Source organism: Dermacentor silvarum, chromosome 1 (genome assembly GCF_013339745.2).
Source record: "Dermacentor silvarum isolate Dsil-2018 chromosome 1, BIME_Dsil_1.4, whole genome shotgun sequence".
Taxonomy (NCBI): Eukaryota; Metazoa; Arthropoda; class Arachnida; order Ixodida; family Ixodidae; genus Dermacentor; species Dermacentor silvarum.
The window spans coordinates 17,473,925-17,490,786 of record NC_051154.1 but is presented as its reverse complement, the minus strand read 5'-3'; the positions used below and the strand labels follow the sequence as shown (position 1 = coordinate 17,490,786).

The following is a 16,862-nucleotide window of genomic DNA, read 5'->3' as shown; positions in this document are numbered from 1 at the left end:
GTCTTAGTGAGCTGAGTCGAGTTTATTAATCTATCTATACATTACATGACATTAAGGTTGTGACCTGCGCGGCGCATAAGCAAACATTGCATAAAAGTCCGTGTTGCATCGGATCAAAATAAGGGCAAATGTACACGTTGCAGTTACTTTTATAGAATTTAATTGACCCTTGCATGAAAGCTTCCCGTCATGTCGATTCAAACAAGTGCATTGGATCTGCATCATATTTTTTGCCGATACTGCTGGCTTTCTCGGCCATTAATGGGAGGCCACATTTTGTACATTTCAACACAAAGTTGAACAAACGACTGTGGTGCAATATAATAATAATAATAATAATAATAATAATAATAATAATAATAATAATAATAATAATAATAATAATAATAATACGCTTACATCACTGCAAGTTCTACAATCAGAATATGATACAAACACATGTGCATAATAGGATGGATGCACACGGGTACTGAATACATGTACAGGTGGAATCACACTTCTGCTGAGTCGGACACCATATTTCGCAAAAAAAAAAAAAAAAAAAAAAACACAGAAACGTTGTGCCGGGTCCATGGGCTATAGGCAAAACATACGTGGAACCAAGCATTTTCCGAGAGGTAGCAGCTACAGATGCTCGTGCAGTCCCCATCAACCACTCTAGACAAGTGTGTTCAGTCTGTACTTGTATTTTAGGCACACTTTTATTATCTATATCTTCAAAGTTTTAATGTGGTCTCCTCAAAAATTTCACGATGTTTGAATTCTGAAACTTGCAACGGTAAACAGTTTTATCCCATTCTTGTTCATTAAGAAATCACACATAAAAGCTTAGAGATGTAGTCAATGCTCAACACTTTCCAGAACAATATCTAGTATGCTATTGACATTGAAGCGGCTTTTCAGTAGAAAGGAAAGCAATCAGTCTCCCCTGTTTTGAGCATTACGTTAATGCAGGCGATTCAAGCAACCATAAAATTTTGCTAATACAATCTGTTCGGGAATGCCAGATGAGATTGTACCTTGAGGCTTTCCTTGCAGTTTCTCATTTTGGTCGGTTAATCTAGTTTGAAATTGCTTGTATTAGCATGGCTATAGCATTGATCTAATACAGGTTAAGTACATGACTAGCATAACAGATTGGGATGATTGCTTTAATTTACAATGAAGGAACCTTAACATCTGCTCTAGTTGTACAGGTTTTTCGGTAATCTGACGTTTTAAGCGTCACTTTAGGATAATGTGCTGAAGCATGTAGAACCAGACGCATGTCAACGAGATTGGCCAGTAATTTCGATAACATTACACTTGCCACTATGGATACCAATTTCTTTTTTGTTTTTTAAACGAAAGAAACCAGTGAAAACCAAGACGCAGGACCAGAAGGAGGCACACACAAACAGTCGCCGGACTTGCAACTGATTTATTCAAGCATCCACGTACTTTTAAACACTGCTTTTCCTGCGCAAGCGCAGCAAATAATTGTAATCCGGCGCAAGCTTATAATTCCCGATTTCTCTGTGCTAAACGGAAGGCCTAGATTTGTCGCTGCGTTGCCACACATATTCGCAATTCTATGTAAATCTCTTGCATTGTCCGCTTGTCGCACTATGTCATGCGCGTACATAAGCTCAGGGACCTTCTGTTGCGCCCTTTGCCCATTAATGATGTAAGATAAACCAAACCTTAATTCACCTTTTCCAGTCGTCTTTCTATGCCTTTAACATAAAGCGTGAACAACAATGGAGACAGTATCCTTGCTTCAGTCCTTGGTGAATTTCCTCCACTTCATTCCATTTTAGGCCTTCACAAACAATTTGCACTCGTTTGTCCCTATAGATCTTCCTCAGAAGCTCCACGAAATCATCTATGCCTTCGTGTTTGAGAATATACCGTAACAATTCCCTGCCTACGTTGTTGTAAGCTCCCTTAATATCTAGAAATTCTATCCACAAAGGCCTGTTCTGTGCTGCTGAAATATGTATGCGCTTCGCTAGTATTAAGATCTTCTAAGCGTGTGCCTAGTTAGAATCCATTCTGTAGTTCCCCCAGTATATCATTTTTCTCCACCCACTTTGACAGCTCTAATTTTATGGCTTGCATTGCCATTCTGTATAGCACCGACGTCACTGTAACTGGCCTGTATGAGCTCATCTTATCTTTATCTGCTTTGCCTTTGTAGAGGAGATTCATCTTGCTTCCACGCCAGCCAAACAGAATTTTATTCGTTTTAATCACTTGCTCTATGACATTAGTTAGCAATGTCTTGCTCTTTGGAACCAGACCAAGGTTTTTGATTAGTTGTATTGGGATTCCATCGAGTCCTGCGGCCGTGTTATCGAGGAGTTTCCGGCCTCGTACCGCAAGGTTCTTGGTCACTACAGGAAGGAACGTAAGAAATATCCACAACCCCACGGGCGGCTGGACAGGTCCCAAGCAGTCGACCTGAGGCGGTTGCAGACGGGCACTTTAACCAACTCCTACCACCTGCACCTCCTGTGGCCCGCGCTGCACCCGTCGCCCGAGCACGAACGGGCTGATATGGCCCATAGGCTTTGGGAATGCCAACGCCGTGAGCAAGTAGCACCAAGAGGAAGGGGGAAGACAACAGCAGGGCTTTCTGAAGCGGGGCGCCTCGCTGAGAGATGGCAAGCCGCCCTCCTCAGCGAGGCACCCGAGGACCAGGAGTGGGCCGTCCCGCGGGCCAGGGCCATTGCCGAGGATCTCGGAAGATTTTTCTCCGGCGATGGACCACTGGCTAACCAGTAGCCATAACCGTTGGACAAATAAAGTTTTTTCCTATCCTATCCTTCTGTTTTTTTTTTCCCTGTAGAAGTCATGTCGAGAAGCCGCGCGCAACACGTCAAGCGTCACTTCCGGCGTTTTCTTTCATATTTTTTTTTTTTTTTTTTACTTTTTGGTATAAGAAACGGCTATCTTTTTGCGAGCTTTTCGCGACGCTTGCACTGGTATTTCAAATGTCAACTTTTGAACGGAGGCTCCTCTATGTGTACAAGTTTAGGCGGTGCAAAATGTTGCAGCCGGCGTCTAAAGGCGGATGAAAAAGTCGAAAGCACACACTTTGTGCCCCGCGAATAGTTTGTGTAACTGGACGAGTGTTGTACTCCGTGTGGATGCGTCAAACACGCGTTGAAGCACGACACCTAACAAAAACATATCTCACGTGCTGTTTACCGCGGCAGTTACCGAACACCCACTGAGAAGCTGACGGCATTCATTATACACGCTCCTGCACTGGTAGGTTTTAATATTTCCCTCCTGGAGAGCATCGTTCGTTTTACTCACCGTGTGTGCCTGCGCTTTACGGGTCATCTAGTTGTACCGACTAGCTTCTCTTTTCTCCTTACGGCTAGCTTTTAATTCGTCGGACCTGTTATTCTTGAAATCGCGTAGGTAAAATGAAAAGGATGGAATTTTACTAAGCCGTCTTCATGGTTTTAAATGAAAGTGATGATTCAGATGAAACCGGTTTACATTTCAAAAGGAACGGGGTATAAACTCTCCCGCTCTCAGATGCTCTTTTTTTCCGTACACGCATTCAAACGTTCACGCATTGTTCACTCGTCGTCGACTATATCGCAGTCTCGCTTCCTCTCGCATGGAGGGGGCTCAAGCAACGTGGGGTGAAGCGCTGGTCGAAGGTTGAAGATAGACGCGCATAGTTCGGCAAAATAAACGAAGCTCAATCGCCCACAAAATATGTGTTTTGTTTAGGGCTCACTCGGACTCGGTCTGAGTGAGTCGGCTCATGAGCTAGTCTGCCGACCTGTGGGTCGTGCCGGTAACTTCCCGAGGCTCGGCAGCATCTCCACAATTGTGTAGCCAGCCACCGCGGCAAGTTCGCTTCCACCGCCGGCTTATCTCATTGCAACGCGGTGATTGTGTAGAAATTCCCTGGTCAGGCATTTGGAGATGAGGAACCGAATTTATTACGAGCTTTTGATCCGTAAGTATTCTTTACCATTGGGTTGATTGGTTGAAATTTTTTCTTGCGAAGAATTCTAGCGTAAGAGGCTTTTGTGAATAGTGGTCCAGATTTTATAGAGTAGTTTATGAGTTCTCCACGCTCGTAATGAGTTTTCTACGAGCAACTTTTCAGTGTCGTTGCTGATGCCTGCACAGCAAAAAAGAGTGACGATGACCGGCGACATTTTTAGAAGCAATTGTTTGTACAGATAAACGTGTGAATGGCTGCAGAAGACGCACTGTCAGTGTCAGGCCAGCTCGCTCTGTTTGCTGTATCTGTGCAATGTTAATAAAGGTTTAGAGGCAAGTATAACGTAGAAGTAATCGATTGCTATTGTGTAATTCCCCAATTACTTTCGTGGGGCAGTTGCTGGTAATTGTAATCAGTTACATTTTTCAATGAAGTAATTGTAATCGGTTACTTTTTTCTGTAACTTGCACAAGTCTGGTCTTTAATACAGTGAGCTGAATCAGTACTATAGTACAGATAGAATGCGGACAGACTCGCTATCATCTGCCGTTTTACAGCGTAAGCTGTTATGGGCTCAGTGGAGTAGCCGTTTCGGACCGCTATCGCCGGAAATGAGAAACAAAGGTACTCGGTTCCCGCCGGGATCGAACCCGGGCCCGCTGCGTGGGAGTCAGATACTCTACCACTGAGCCACGCAAGCGCTTGCTATCAGGTAGCGGGAAAATGCCCCATCAACGCGCCCTAGGCAGGCGCGCAGGCGCAGACGACGAGATGCAATTCAGACGAGAGGCGCCATCAACGCGATCCCGAGCCTACAAACGCAGCGTGCCCGACATGTAAGTTGCATATAGCAGTTGCATGCTGCACATGTAACTGGACCTGGTTAACTCAAGCAGACTAGGTGACTACTTGTCACCAGCCCGTTTTGAAGATTCCAACAAATGATGATCATCATTAGCAACAACAACGTATCGTGCCACGGGTCAAGGGATGTGAAATGTACGCCACGTATTCTGAATACCTCTTCGGTACACGTTATGGCGTCTCCTCGCAAGGTACGAACCGCTTCTCAAGAAACGAATCGTAGAGCTACGTGCGCGCCCTTACGAAAATGAATTTAGAGTTCCTTTAGAACTCCTAATGAGTTCCTATGAAGTCAAAAGGAACTCTATAGAAACTCGCGCTCTATAGAGTCGTCTGCATAGAATCTCTATACGAAGTCTAAAGCAACCTGTCTATAGAAACATGTCATTTCACACACAATAAAAGTGCAATAGAGGGTGTATTGCCGTTATATGTACTGAATTCTATAAAGTATTCTTTAAAGAACGTCTTTAGAACTTCTAACGTGACCTCTCTATAGAATGGCTCTCCATTGGCTTTCTATAAATGCTCTATAGAGGGTGTATTGATATCTTATGTACTAAATTCTATAGAGGAACGTTTATAGAGCGTTTTTAGCACTTCTAATGCGGCCTGTCTATAGACTGGCTCTCAATTAGCCCTCTACAAATGTTCTATAGAGGGTGTATTGATATCTTACGTACTCAATTCTATAGAAGAACGTTTATAGAAAGTTTTTTGCACTTCTAATGTGACCTGTCTATAGACAAGCTCTCCATTCGCTCTCTATAAACGTTCTATAGAGGGTGTGTCGATATCATATGTACTAAATTCTATAGAAGAATGCTTATAGAACGTTTTTAACACTTCTAATGCTGCCTGTCTATAGACTGGCTCTCCATTCGCCCTCTGTAAAAGTTCTATAGAGGTTGCATTTACATCGTATGTACTAAATTCTATAGAAGAATGTTTATAGAAAATTTCTAGCAGTTCTAATGTGGTCTGTCTATAGAGCGGCTCTCTATTCGCGCTCTTTAAGCATTCTTCAGGGTGTTTCACTTACCTTGTGCCAAACATAAAAAATATGCAAATGCAACGTAGCTGGAGAGAACCAAGGTAATGTTTGCCGTCGCCCTCAGATGCTCAAATTATTTTTACATTCCGCCTAATTCAATAATTAGTCTTAATTATTGAACTTCTCAAGTATTATAATTAGATAAAAATTATCAATGAGAAAATTGCAGCGCAACATGAAATACTCGCGACACATATTTCTGTTGCTCAATACACGCTGCATAAAAGTGTTGTTACGAGTGTGAAAGAATCCCGCGAATACACGCAAAGTGCCTCGAACGGCCAGTCGCGCGGCAATATTTCAGAAGTTGATTAATTATTTAAGACTAATTATCTAATTAGGGGGAATGCAAAAAATTATGTGAGTATCTCCAAGCGACGGCTAACAACATTACCTTGGTTTGGATAGTTCGGTCCAGCAACGTGGCATTTGCATATTTTTAATGTTTGGCTCAAGTTACGTGAAACACCGTGTATGGAGGGTGTATTGACATCATATGTATTAAATTCTATAGAAGAATGTTATGGAATGTTTGTAGCACTTGTATTGTGGCTGCCTATAGACTGGCCCTCCATTCCCACTCTATAAGCGTTCTATATAGTGTGTGTATTCACATATGCACTGAATTCTATAGAGGAACGTTTATAGGACGCTTAAAGAAGCTACCGTGCGGCCTTTCTATAGAATGGCTCTATATTTGCACTCTATAAACGTTTCAATAGAAGGTGTCGAATACTGCTGAATAATATCTCAAAGTGTCTTTTTAACTCAAAAAGACAACAGTGCAACCATGCAAATTTTTGTACTTGCAACAAATGATATGAAAAAAAAAATTATATACGCTAGTTCAGAGCGAATTGGACAATCGTTCTCAGCAGAGAACGTACTGAGATATTGACACATAATAGTAAGATTCACGTACTGTAACACGTTTAGATATTTTGCTTTTTAGCTCGATGTACAGAGCTGTTGCTAAGCTCTTGTAAAATTACCACTCGCGCCAATTTCCAAGGAATAAAAAGCCTGATTATTTCAAACCCGTTTCATGGGTTTTTACTATCAAGCAAGAGCATCTTTATAATCACTGAAGAAGGCGAACAAAACAAAAAGCGAAATTACACAAAGTAACGTCAAGGAAGCGCATTGTGGTTTCTATCGCCGATGCAGGTGAATCACAAAGATGACCGAGGAACACTAAACAAAACTACGCGTAAGCAGCCGCGTCTATCTGCTGGAACGCAGTGACTGCAGCACTTGGCAGCAAACACACAGAACGCCGCCGCACATTTTGGCCTACGTCACTAAAATGCGACGCATGCACGCTGCAGAGACATGCGGTTTTTTCGAGGAATCTTCGTAGGTCGCACGATACACAGAGAAGGCACGAACGACATGAGTGCAATCCGCGCACGATAAACACACCGACACGAAAGCAAGATACGGACGACATGGGTATAACCTGCGCCACACGAGCAAAATTAAGAACCATCGCATATTTGTTGCTTTGCGACGGACAATTACAAAGTACACGGAAACATCGCACACTGCCATGTGTACCTCCGAGATTGTGTCAAAAATTTCTGGGCTACATTCAATGTTGAAGACAGCAGGAAGCTACTTAAAACGAAGTTACGGCCCAAGTAGCGCAGCTAACGGCTGCGGGAAATGTCATTTAGGCGCTTTAAGGCAGGTGATCGGAGTTCAAATCGTTCAAATCACGCCCCAGCCACGGATTTCTCAGGATCACATAACCAGATCTCGAAGGCCATGCTTTGTTGGCTACTTGCGGCATAAGTGATTCAAAAGCAAGAATTGGTCATGGAATTTCTTCCTGCGCTAAATTGTAGTGTGCAATATAGACTGGTCGATGGTTCCTTTTGTCTGGCAACATATATATATATATATATATATATATATATATATATATACGTAATTGGGCACAAAATGGCACAAAAACGTGCTGTAGTGGTTATTATTGCTGGCATCACGGAGGTCATAACAGCCTCACAAGTATACAGACGGCGCTGGCGGCGCCGGTCCCACGCGGCCGGTAAAATAAGTCGTGTTGTTATTCCTCCGTCTTGAATGTGCCGGTCGGTAGTGCACGCTGCTTCGATGTTTTTGTTTGATCGTGTGTTTTTAGGTTTGCCGTAATGAAATGTGGTGTAGTTCGTGTGCACTGAAAGTGCCGGAAGGTAGCCTGCGTCTCGCTGCAAACTCGCCGTATGCGTGGCGCGCCAGGCAAATGTGGACCAACGATTTTCATGCCGTGGAGTGTGTTCCCTTTGTCTTGGGTGGTCGTGAAAAGTTTTGTGGACGTCGCGATGAAATAATGCGTATTATTAGCGTGCCTCAGCTCGTCCATTACGCAACGGCATGTATGCTGGATCAACATCGTCGACGCAGCACTGGCAACTCGGAGAGCTCTTTTCGATCTCATCGTACTGTTCAAAAGGTAAGCAATCGTAGTTGCTAACTACACGTGTGTTGTGCGTGCTTATCGTGTGCATAGAGTGCCTTGCGGACGTAGGAAATAGAACACCCACGGCAACAGTGAAATCTGTGCTGATGCTTGCGGCGCACTGGTTGTCAGAATTTAGTTACGCAAATTTGTTGCCACAATGCGGAATTGATAATTCTGATAAGCGTTTTCTTCCGCTGAGATAGATTACGTTCGGAAATCATCTTGTGCACCTGTTCGTGAGCTCCCGTTTTTCTGCTGCAGTTGCATAGTAACGATCCACCTGCCTCTTCACCGATTCTTTCAATGACGTTTCCTTGCTTATAAATGCTTCGACGTTGTGGGTAATCTCTGCTTACGAGGTTTTAGGCTTACGAGCAGCAGGAAAAAAATGTAAGCCAATCACAGCTTGCTACTTGCTAGTATAGCCTTGTTTTCATGACAAGCTGTGCTGACGTAACTTTCACATAAATAAACATGGTAGGGGAAAGTTGCTTAATCTAAGTAATAAAAAAAACGACTCTCTAAAAAATTTTAAAATACATTGTAATGTGCAGTTGCGACGTGCCCAAAAATTTACTTTGATGAAGAGGTCCATATTATCAAGCCATTCAATAATTTCAACCTTTTGCTCTCTTGCCATCATGTACTAGTGCAGACATTGTTTTCGTGACTATTTTAGGTGCTCCTTGCATGTGTTTACGATATGACAGCTTTATTGCTCCACTGCTATAAGCTAACACAACTCATTTTGTAGTGGCGAGGCCTTGGCCCGCAACAGTGTCCACTAAAAGGAGGAGCCCCCAGAAATGCAGACCCCATACGAGTGCCTGCAGCAGCATGGCTGGATGCTCATGTCAGGTATGTATGAAGTGTACATGTTCCAAAAAAGTTGGATCTTGGTATCATTCATGGTTCAGTTTAGCGACACATTAGTTTATACAGTTTACTAAAGAGGATAAATATTTATGCAACTGTATTCAACTTTCTTACATGTGTGCGTAAAGTTTATGCACACATTATCATGTTCTGTATAAAACTAGACCTAACATGTCCTGATGTTTAGTATTTTTTCCTGCATAAATTGTTTGGCTGCAACATAAATTTTATTTTTGTTTAGTACACAGTATGTTTATCGCTTTTTAGTTTGGTTTTATTGTCTTAAAACTGTTTCCTATGCTGTTGCATTTATTTCCATATTTTTCCTGTTTGTGCTGCAAGCTCATGCAGTTACCTGTGCATCTAAGAATTTGTAGTGTAGTTTGCCACATATGTCACAAGTCTAAGCACGTAGTGTGCACACCATTGTTTATCATTAATATCTTCCCAGTTATTTCTGTCCTGTTCCCAGAAAAACTGTGTCTGGCAAATGCACATTTGATTAGCTTGAATTTGCTGAAAATAAATATGAAGGTCAGTATTCGCTCTGCTCAGTTACTTCAGTAATAAATAGGCAGACTGATTTCGATCCCTTGTCATCGAGAAAGGATATCTTTTTTTCGTGCATTATTAATGAAAGCTCGCTCACACATGTCTTCTTATTTATGTGGTATGCCTCACTGATTTCTCTAGTTAATTTTTCAGTGTGGGTGAACACAGATGAACAATCTTAATCCTACATTATGCCCTATTGTGACAATGCATGGCCAAGTAGGACAAGCATACTGGTCTTTTGAGTGAAATATGGTCATCTCTTAGGCACATGTTTAGGCACCGGCCAGTTTGCCCTATGTAAGTTTGACCACATGTGAAAGGAGTACAGTACACTACCTGTGACACGTAATGGACAAATTTGGTGGTATTTCTCACCGACGCAAGCCTCCCTTGCCTGCTTGCCTTTCTCAATTCGCTTGCGGGCTGCCATGCATATCCTGCCTGCTTTATTTTTCGCTAGAAATACATGTGCATAGCAGTGTACAAGTGAACTAAGAAAGGCACCCTGGCCAGGGAGACTTGCTTTATTAAAGATACTATTAAATTTGTCTTGTGTCTGTCAGGGGTAGTGCTATTTCTGTGATCATATGCATATTTGGTCAAATGTACATGGCGCAGACTGGCCGGTGCCTCAACATGCGCCTAGGAGAGAAAATTATACGGACCAGGGGTTGAGCGATAAAGCCAATTTTTTCCTCTGCCTGTGAAAGCAATGCGAAATTGAGGACAGCAGTCCAAACTTGGCATTGCAAACTTTTCATTGCAAACAACCCTAAAAAAGTCTGATTGGTCCCCATGCAACAGATAGTTAAATGCATTGTTATCATGATTGCTCAAAATCTCAAGCTCCACGTGAGAAATTGAATACTGCCATATTACGCATAGCACATACGAACTATGGCGACCGGCAGATGTAATATTGTTTCACCCGCTGAACAATAGAAGCCAGTAGATCATTCTCTTTTTCTTCCAAAAATTTGTTTGCTATGCGTAGCGCGATGTCTATATAGGAGCCTTAGTTCATGGGTGTTCCTGCTTGCTTACATATGTTAAACTTAAAATGTGTTGTCATTACAAGATGACGTTAATGTGCAACTGGGCTGCTGTCTTTTGGAAACACTTTATTTTTGTCACTAGCAATGGCATTCTAGTGTCGGTGCATTGGCCTAGTTCTAGTGTCACAAAATCTTGGGAAGGGAAAATATTCTCAAAAGTGATTGCCTGAGAACTGTCCCTCTTCACGGAGATACTTCTGCTACTTTCTTGTTATAATTTTTTTTCTGAAATACTTAAATGAAACAGTGTAGTGCTACAACTATATACATATAAATATTTATACCACATTTGTAGATATATATATTTGTGACATGTTTGCGCCTGCCTATACATTATGGCTAAATGTTCATTACACCTTTTTAAAATGATTTTCAATTGTATTTTGCAGGCTTCACCGTGGCAGAGTACCAGGCGGAACCAACGAGGTTAAAAGCTAGCCTTTCCTCGCTGCTTTCCAGGAAGTGAAGTAGTGGGCGATCATGTAAGAATGAACTTGCAACATGTGAGCAGTAGCCAAAGCTTCATACAGGTCATGCTGGTGGTAAAAACTGGAATGCTGAGACAAACCACATTATTTATTTATTTAAGTATTAAATAATTTACATTTATTTGTTTATACCTCACTAAAGCCTTACATGCCTCCAGGAAGGAATTAGGTAAAATGGGAAAGCATTATTAAATCAAAGTAAACACGTCATTCAAAAAAGCATCATTCGCATAGCACAAGCATGATGTAACATTTTTTATTCAAGTGACGTTTCATACAAATCCACGAAAATTCCAAGAAACGAAGCTATTAAGTTAACAACTCTTACTAAAAAAAACAGTGATATCACCGTTCTATTAGTTGCACCTAATCCATAACTAAAGTTGGCGAAATTGACGTATCATATACTGCTCTAAAATACAATCATTAATTTGTGAGTAGGACGTGCAAAATGCTTATAAACATTGGAACATTTCACGCAAGCTGTAAATTCATATATCAAATTCCTTGACTTAAGACATAGCTGATCCAGTCTGCAGAACTGCGATATGTGTTTTTATTGCAGAGTTGGGGATTATTAAACTTCATGCTTTTACTTTTCTTTAAACCTGCCTATTTTTAATAATTTTTACTTTAGGCTCTGAATTGAAATTCTTCCAACAACCGGTAGACCTTAACTTTCTCAAATGCTACAAATTTAATTCAAAATAGCCTTGTGGTTGTCTCAAAACCATTTAGGAATTTCACACGTATTTAAGGAGGGACATCGGAGTTGGTCCTTAGCTAAAGCTCGAGGCCAATTCCGATTTGCAGAACAGAATTGTGCTTGCTAGTTTTTTTTTTTTGTGAGTTGTAGTTCTAAACATAAGTTTTTTTTAATTGTGCAATTTTCAACCATTCTTAATAAAAATTGGTCTAAATGTAAATAACACCAATTAAAAATGTTTTAAATAACAAACATCAAGTTCAGTCCTGTGGTTGCCAAGAAAAACGATTTCACTATTCACATGCATAGGAGCTCCTGAGCTAAATCGTTTTCTTAGGTATTGGTGTGCGTCAGTCATGCTTGTATTTCCCAGCATAATTTTGGAATATTGAGCCTGATCTCAAAATTTGCCTTATAACAACATTCAAGCTTATTAAGCTTTGTACAATATATGATGCACTTCTCCAGGAGTACCACTGTTTGCTGCATTTTTACAAGGACTGCCAGTGTTCTTTTTACACTTCAAAATAGGCCAGAATGCTGTGTTTTATAAGTTTAGTGTGGTTTTGTGGAGCTGACGCAAAACATTGCAGTGCACATATATCTGTGCACATTGATATGAATCTACTTTCAGGCTTTAGTATCCAACCGTTTAATGTGCATTGCTGGAACAGCAGGTCCTTCTGCAGTTTTAATGCGAAGCTTTCTTGTCTTAGACAAGCCTGCTTTTCTCAGATGTCAACTCCAGTCGAGTGTGCCACAAATGTTTTCCTGTTTCGTATGTTAGCACCACCAGCTTGATCCGTGAAGCGCATTGGCAGCTACAGTTTGTGTGTTGCAAGTTCTAGGCTGAAGCATGTATGCTGACTGTTCTAAAGTGTGTATGTAGTATGTATGATGCATGTATCTAGTCTGAAGTGCAATAAACGTTTAAAACAGATCACTTTGTGGTTGTAGTGCCAATTATTTTTGCCACTGCATTTACTGTAATCGTTAATGCCTACAGTACAGTTCTCTAGAACCTCGGCAAAGTACAAGCACATTACAAACATCGACATAGGTTTTATAGAGATTTGTCTTTCGGGTCTGTAAAGCAACTGCAGAGAAATGTTCTAAAGAAATTTGTCTTTACAATCTTGAAAGGAACTCAATAGAAATGTTCTATAGAAATTTGTCTTTAGGATCTTTAAAAGAACTCCGTAGAAACGTTCTGTAGAAATTTGTCTTTACAATCTTGAAAGGAACTCAATAGAAATGTTCTATAGAAATTTGTCTTTAGGATCTTAAAAGGAACTCCGTAGAGATGTTTTATAGAAATTCGTCTTTACAATCTTAAAAGGAACTCCATAGAAATGTTCTATAGAAATTTGTCTTTAGGATCTTAAAAGGAACTCCGTAGAGATGTTCTATAGAAATTTGTCTTTAGGATCTTAAAAGGAACTCCGTAGGAATGTTCTATAGAATTGTGTCTTCAGAGTTCCTATAAGAATGCGGTGGCCAAATAACTGTTGGAACTCTATAGGAAAATTCTATAAGCAGTCAAAATAAACACAATAGAATTCTATCGAACAAGTTCAAAAGACTCTCTAAAAAAACACATTAAAAATTTTTGTAAGGGCGGCTACAACCACGCATCATCGGGCTCAGCAGACTGCTGGGCAAATAACATTACAAGGCGCAGCTCGCCGTCGACAGTGTCCGGGCGGACAGTTCGGATCGTTCTCGCCAAAACGAGGCGAAGAGACTTTGCCGCGAACACCCTGTTGTGCGTGGTGCCGAAATTGGAGCTACTCTTGAGCAGCTTCACCAGCTTACGCTGTGACTGTGCTGCGCGTGCCGCGCAGGCCTGTGACTTCTTGTTCTTCGCAGCCACACTGCCCTTGTATGTAGTGTAATAAGTTGGCATTACCTCGGCTGATAGTTCCGAGTTCCTGTGCTTCTGCATATATGCGCTGGGAGCACGTGAGCACGTTCAGCTCTTAATTCCGTGCTACTATCGCTTGCGTTCATAAACTCGACAACACGTTTAAAAAGCTTGTAAAGCTAGTGCCACCGCAGCACTAACGCTTCAAGACTGGCGCAGAATTCGAAACGATTGCGTCGCCAAACTTGGAGCAGGCGAAGGAGCGAGACCGTGACACATTGAGTACCTCTCACAAGTATTTGCGAATGGTGCGCCGTCGCTATTGGTGAATTGGGGTCACACTTTGCGCGACGGGACCTGCCTTAGAGTGCGTGAGCTGCGCGGGGCATCAACGCCTCTGGCTGGTGGGACAAACCCTCGGCTTTACTTTTGCCTTTCCATTTTGCCCACGGTCTCTGTAACACGATAACTAAGAACGTCACCAGCCGTTTTCGTTCACTCGCCCGTGTCTCGCCAGGCACGCGCTGCAGGACTCTTCGAGGCAGTGACAGATGAGGACGCGCGCTGTGACACGTGTGGGAAGTGGAGCCTCGTGGGAATGCGAAGCGGGATCGCACGGCACATTTTTTAACGCCGATCTGTGTCAGAACCCGCTGTGCCGTTTTTAACCAGATGTTTCGGCCTCTTGACGGAATGCTCGGGCATATAGCGCGCGGGAGGCAGAAAGCGTTGGAATGCCCTTTTACGGCGCCTGTTACTACATGATTGAGTTAAGAAAAAGGGTGAGGTCGCCTCTCGTCCGAAGAACGGAAGGCCCAGACGCGATGTACGGTAATTAATGTCTTCGAGGCCCTTTGGTTCGCATTTATTGACGCATAATTTGTTTGCCACATGAAATGGTACTGTGCGGCATGAATTGCTGAACATTTTATGTACAGCACAACATATGGAAACGCTAACAAGCGCCGATCAACAAGGAGGACGCAATAGCAAAAACAGTAAAGGTTAAATAAATAAATCATTGAATGAGTAATTTTATTTCCAGCGTAAAGAAAAATAAACAAGAATCAGTGATCAGAAAAAGAAAGCTACACCTATGCAGCTTGACTAAGCTCCAGCCATCCGTAAGACGGCGTGCTGTTTCAGAAAAATAGATGGTACGTAACCATTGTGTTTTTACAGAGCGGGTTTTTCAGCGACGACTGTCTCTGGTTATTCAATATAGGAGATTCGAGTCGCAATAATGCTTTTGCAGGCCAAGATACGCAACAATATTGCACAAGAGAAATTTGCGTCGGATCATTTAGCAACATAATTATCTAAGATTCGCTAATTAACTTTTTAATTAGCTACGTTAGGCCGCTAATGCCAACTGGACGTTTGCAGTTAATAGCAAGCCCATAACAAATCTGGTTTTAGAACGTCTCAAAACCAGTTATTTGAAGCATGTTGGCGCGAGAAGTTCCGGCTCGGTTTCAGGGTGAAACCGAAACCGACTGCCTCAGGAGCGCGCGGAAGCACGCCTTATCGCGGGTGGACATAAGCTTTAAGCTTCGTCAGTGGTAATAGACCCTTTTCACGACGATCCCATTGGCGCCGCCATCTTTTATCACGTGGTGACGTGCTTATTGGTCTCCTCAGCTGCCTCCCTGCTTACAATGTATGTGCATGACGCCCCGGCGTGGCTCAGCAAACTTCCGTTTTGGCGGATATCGTAGACGGTGACTGGGTGCGCGACACGAAGTTTTGGCCGCAGCTTTAGAGGACATGTAAGCGCTTCCAGAGCTCATTACGTTTCGTCGAAACGTAGCGAGCAGCGCATACGGTACTAGTACTAGAATCGGGGCTAGAAACGTGTATTCCAAGCTGCCCAAACTTTTCGCTTCTGAAATAAATCAGGATTACAGTGCCTTTTGCTCTTCACTTTTGATTTGCCAATCACTTTGAAGCAGCGGCTTGTTATGTCTCTGACTCAGTACGACCCCACTAGGAGCGGTAGCTATCTGATTGTTTATTTTCTGCCTGATCGCTTGCGGGTGTGATCAGTTGTGGTAGGTTTCTTCTTGCCCCGCATAATTAAGGCCTGGAACGTAGACGTTCTCTACTTTGTAATAGCTTCCAGCAAAGACTTACTATCGCTAGTCATTCGCTTACTCAGTGGACCTTCACGCAACGTTCATCTTCAAACATTCGTGTGCTGTTTGTGTAGTCGTCACCCAAGCTTCTGCGCATTGGTTCCATTCACTTATTCTTGATACGTGAGCGATGCAACGCTGGCGGATGAATGATTTTTTTTTTATCCTCGAGAAGCTGTGCATCGCGAAGGGCCGACAACACAGGCAGTCCTTGTGTAGCATCGGTCATACGGATAATTCCATTCTATATGCCAATCACTATTCTTGCAGCCAGCTACTGCCCAGGTCTTCCCTCTTCCGTTCCACATTTTGCAGTGTGTACGAAGCGCAGTGCGTTAGCGGTCACCCAGTTGTACTTCCGACAGCTGATCGCTGTTACACCCTCTCCTTTATGCTCTCCCATCCCCTCTATACCACGTGACCGGCTTCCCGCACTTCACACACTTCTTTCCACTTTGACACTCCTAATCCTAACGCATTAAAAAAAAAGTACTCGTATAGGCAAATAAAAAAGCTGCTGAAGTTGGCAGGCTCTCCCAAAGCCAATGTATTTCACTGCATTATCACGAGCACGCCCTCTGTGAAAAACACGTAGGCATGTCCTATGTTCTGTTTCAGCTGTTTCAGCGGTTAGTATAGTGAGGTCGCATGGACTCAACCACCGCCAGTCCCTTAAGCTCTCTAAATGCGACGGAATTTGAGTTTACACGGCTGTCCGATGGCTGAACTGCGGAAAGGTTTTGTCTCTTTATCCTTAGGGAAGGAAGAAAGCGTTCTTTGCGCACAAGGATCGCCATGAGCCCCTTCTGTCCAGTTACAAGTGGCTCTGGAAATTGGCCTTCAGTG

General features: G+C 42.6%; 1 protein-coding gene and 1 long non-coding RNA gene across 2 annotated transcripts in view; both read left to right on the top strand.

Moving 5' to 3' along the window:
• Nucleotides 1-16,862, top strand: part of LOC119457450 (protein slit) — a 287,783-nt gene that overhangs the window by 132,742 nt on the left and 138,179 nt on the right. The gene's annotated exons all lie outside the window — the stretch shown is intronic.
• On the top strand, nucleotides 7,858-13,629 carry LOC125944594 (uncharacterized). The gene is made up of 3 exons (XR_007466294.1): nucleotides 7,858-8,328; nucleotides 9,092-9,195; nucleotides 11,213-13,629. It is a non-coding gene; the product is annotated as an uncharacterized LOC125944594 (long non-coding RNA).